Raw genomic sequence first — 4,242 nt, 5'->3', positions numbered from 1 at the left:
CTGGGGCGAAGGACCCGTTTGATGCCCGGGAGGGACTGCAGCTCCCGGTGGCGGGGGACGGAGCCGTGGCTGTCAGCCCGAGACTCCAACTCCCGGCAGGCCCTGCTGCCGGCGCGGCGTGTGACGCAACAGCTATCGCGGCACATGAGTGGCTACCAGCCCGAGACTCCAACTCCCGGCAGGCCCTGCTGCCGGCGCGACGTGTGACGCAACGGCCGACGCTGCCCGGGATTTTTCTCTAAATCGGCAGTAAATACAGCTGAGTAAAATTAGCTTGGTTTTCTTCCTTCTTTTTAAACTGAATTGTTTTTATTAAAAATACTATTTGAATATGTAGAAAAAGTGGGGATGTCCTGTACTATATCCTAGCTTTTCTTGTTTATAGGGTGCTCAGAAAACATGCGTCCCTTAGAGTCCCTCAGAAAGGTTCTCAGTGCGATCTCTACCAAGGTATGTATTTACTAATAAGTGATCCCTTTAGATATTTGCCTGTGTACCTTTTCCTGTAATTCAGAGCTTGCGTTCTGTGGGTTGTATGATAAACCTGTAAAATATGTAAGAATGCTTTTGCAAGTCTGAATCGTTGAAGGCAGCAGTAAGTGGATTTAGAGCCTGTTCTTGACCAGACAACGGGAAAAAGTGTGACTTTGATGCTGAACTTGTTTTTTTCATTTTTCATTTGACTTGTCTGGAATGATTTAGGAATAGAGAGAGCTAGAAAAAGAGAGAAATAGAATTGATTATGGAGCACTCCTCAAATGCTCACCACGATTCAGTGTAGAGCCGAAGTGAAGGGTGATGGAACAGAGCTCTGTGCTTTAGAAGGAAATAAATTTAAACCTGACCTCCGCACAGAGTCTCACTAACTTCTTTTGTTTTAAAATACAAAATATTATTAGGAAGTGTTGGAAGTTAGTGTTTTGGGAAAGAAACGGCAGTTCCACAGAACATTCCATTTAACAGAGGCTCTGGGAACGATTCATGTTGTAACTGCTGTCACTGCAATCAGTTGGTGGTTCAGCCTTGAAATGTGCACTTGCCCTTCTATAAAGCACTGTTTTGTTTGCCTTTCAGTGCTATGAGTCTTGATAAATTGGAGAAGAGCCCAAGAGAAATTTTTCATCCCTTGATATAAAAGGTAGGAAGTGACTTTTTTTGGCTTGGTTCTTTTTCTTTATTATTTCCTGGAAATAAAAGTAATTAAGTATAGGTACTACTGGTTTGTTTCTTCCAGTAGCAGATGATAACAATAGCAGTAGTAATAGTAAAAATAATAATAGAAATAATAATAATAGCAATGTAATACTACCTAAACTGTCTTTATCCATTGAACTGGCCATTTCAAATCAAAACTTCTAAACACAAATCAAACCATCATCCTCGTAGAATCTTTCACAGCAGTGGGCTATAGATCCTGGTTTTGTTGACAGGATTTATTGGTTCTGGAAGAGCAAGAGGGAAGTACAAGCCTAACTACTTCTAGCTCACAGACCCATCCAGTGAATACTGCTTTGTGTTTTGGTGGGCTTGTGATGACTTTGAAATCAATTGCTCATTCCAGTAAAAAAAATGAATGTTTTTTTGAACCTGACAGCAGAAATAACTTTAGGCACCAACTTAATAATAACAGATCACCAATTTAAGTTCATAATTTTATGCTGTACTATCAAAGTTTAAAGGTAAATTTTTACTTATTAGGTGATGGTATAAAGTGTATGTTCCAATGTGTTGGATGTATGCAAAGGTACATACGTACCCGAAAGTCCTTAGAGGAAACAAATTTTTACGTCTGCTGTTTGATTGTTTATCATACAATATTTGGTTTTATTTCCCAGGGATCGGTGAATTTTAACTTTGGAGTCCTCTGTGCTAAGGATGCTCAGCCTACAGATGATGAAATGTTCAGTAATGGTGAGTTTTTCACCTTCTCTTTAATTGCTATGCTGATCTGAATAAGAAAAAAACAAAAGCAAGAGAAAAAAAAAAGGATGGTTTATTATTTTTTACGCTGTTATGTTTGTTTCCTCAGTATTTGCTGCAGCTCTGCGAACCCAAGCTTTGGGTTCCTTCTGTCCCACTGGGAGTTGCCCAGTTTGGTTGCATCTGGTGAAATTCACCCTGAGACCTTACAGAGCTAGCTCAAACTACGTGAGAGCCATTTGCAGTTCTCTCCAGACACCTGGAGAATGGGTGATGTTTCTGAGGGTCTGGCAAGTATACTTCTATCAAAATTCAGTCTGTGAAATTTCTGGGGAAAACCCTTCTGTGTCCTGAAGGGTTCAAACTCTGGTGAGGATCCAGTTATCAGGTGCTCACCTGGATGGTTCCAGCTCTTAAAGTGAACACTTGTACTCTTACCCTGTAGTTTACATCTATTGTATTTTTGTTATTTTGCAAGATTTTACGGCTTTGCAAAATATTGTGCATTTCACTCTTTGGAACCTCTCAGATCGTTCTTTGGTGCAGCACCTCCTCATGGGACACTTGGCTGCCGTCCTGAAGGGGTCGGTCGCTAGAATTGTAAATCCTGGAGAGTTTGTAAGTCTTCTGTCCCCAGGGAGGTACCATGCTTTGTTTACTTTTGTTCTGTTTGTTAGGCGCTGCTTCTCATTGGAAGTATGAATTTCAAACTACCCTGTTCTTATTTTAACTGTTTTCCTGGTTCTCTCCCTACGGCAGGGAAAGACTCTCGTATCCTTGTCGTCGGGCTCGGTGCTGTCCAAGAAGATGCAGAGACTAAAAAAATCATAAGAAGCAAAATATGACTGCAGGGAAAACAAGCTGGAGAGAACAAAAGGTGATATTGTTATCCTTACCCTGTATTAGAAACATCCGCTGTGCTTTGATGCTGGCAGCTGCCAGGGGCTTGTTAGCTCTTTGTAGGCAGGTGTAGGTGTTCACTTGTAGGTTTTTTCTCTGGACAAGTCAATTCAAACTTTGCTAAGCTTATATTTGCAAATTACTCTCTAGCACAGTCCAGCATGACATTTTTGAATGTTGTAAAAATACCATGTTACTTGGAAATTGCTAATGATGAGAAGCTTTAGGGAAAAATAAGATGTCAGGGTTGGGAGATGTGAGAAGAATTTTGAGGGGATGTTAGACTGAAATGAAGCACACTTGAAGCTGGACTGGCACGCTGGCAGATCCCCTATTAAACAGTAGTGCTGAGATTAGCCTGGGGGTTGCCCATTGTTTCTGTAGAAATAAATGTTTTCTGGTCTTCAGAGGTAAGCTGCTTTGAAAAGCTGGAAGGCACAGCATAGTGACAATCCGTGTGCTTCGCATTAAAAATAGATTTCAGAAGGGTCCTAGGCTTTTGTCTTTTCCTAGAAGTCGATGTAATCCTATTGAGGAGTTTTTAATTCTGTGCTGCCATGTCATCGATCAGGGCCCTGTCGTACTAATCATCATACAGATGCAAAACAAAAAATCAGACCCTGTCCCGACCACTTAGAGCCCAGAACACGATTTCCTCAGGCTGCCATTTGTGTGCCATCGGTACTCACCATGGAAGCGAGCTGGGGATTGTTGCACCCGTTGGGAACAAACCGCTTCTCGTCACACAGAAATGGAATTGGGACGACGCCTCAGCCAGCCTCTCTCTCCTGAATCTGCAGCAGAGCAGTTCCAGTCCATGCGGGCAATCCAGTTCCTGACGATCTGAGCGCACGGAGCAGCGCTCAGCTGCTGTGGGGGGCTCAGGGAGGGCAGAGTGTGCATTGTCATCTTCCTGAACCTACAGACGCGAATCAAAGTGAGAAGCCACAGGGTGGAAATCAGTCGCATATATGCTAAATAAAACTTGCAGGTTTTTTTTAAGAATTGTTTTTGCTTGTTCTTTGTTGTGCTTCTGTGCTTAGAAAACCTCCCTTTACAATCAGTTCAATTCATCAATTGAACCTTTGTTTGCAGACTCTCACTGAGCAGAATTTGTTGCAGACTCAGTGCACGCTGTGCAGGCCTCCCGGGAGTGTGAGGAGCTCATGTGTGCTACTTTTTGCTTTAGGACGCTCTGAGGTATTTATTCCTTTTGGGATACATGATGAGAATTCCCAAGAGAGGTAGTTATAAGGTATGACATCGGGAAAAAGCCTGTGTGGTTGGAATGTTGTTGCTGTCAAAAGTTAATTTTTTCTTAGCCAGTAGTTAGCTTTTTGCTTTATTTTTGTGGTATCAATATTTTATTGTTTAAAAAATTCCTTCAAAATAACTTCAGTGGTCGCCCACCAGTACCTTGTT

The 4,242-nt window shown here is 42.1% G+C and overlaps 1 long non-coding RNA gene across 1 annotated transcript; it reads left to right on the top strand.

Annotated features, from left to right (window-relative positions):
- Nucleotides 1–305: 305 nt before the first annotated feature.
- Nucleotides 306–3,825, top strand: LOC132078362 (uncharacterized). The gene is made up of 5 exons (XR_009419253.1): nucleotides 306–450; nucleotides 1,075–1,138; nucleotides 1,836–1,911; nucleotides 2,680–2,797; nucleotides 3,392–3,825. It is a non-coding gene; the product is annotated as an uncharacterized LOC132078362 (long non-coding RNA).
- The last annotated feature ends 417 nt before the right edge of the window (nucleotides 3,826–4,242 follow it).

Source organism: Ammospiza nelsoni, chromosome 11 (genome assembly GCF_027579445.1).
Source record: "Ammospiza nelsoni isolate bAmmNel1 chromosome 11, bAmmNel1.pri, whole genome shotgun sequence".
Lineage (NCBI taxonomy): Eukaryota > Metazoa > Chordata > Aves > Passeriformes > Passerellidae > Ammospiza > Ammospiza nelsoni.
The sequence above is the reverse complement of the archived record's forward strand: the minus strand, read 5'-3'. Positions and strand labels throughout refer to the sequence as shown.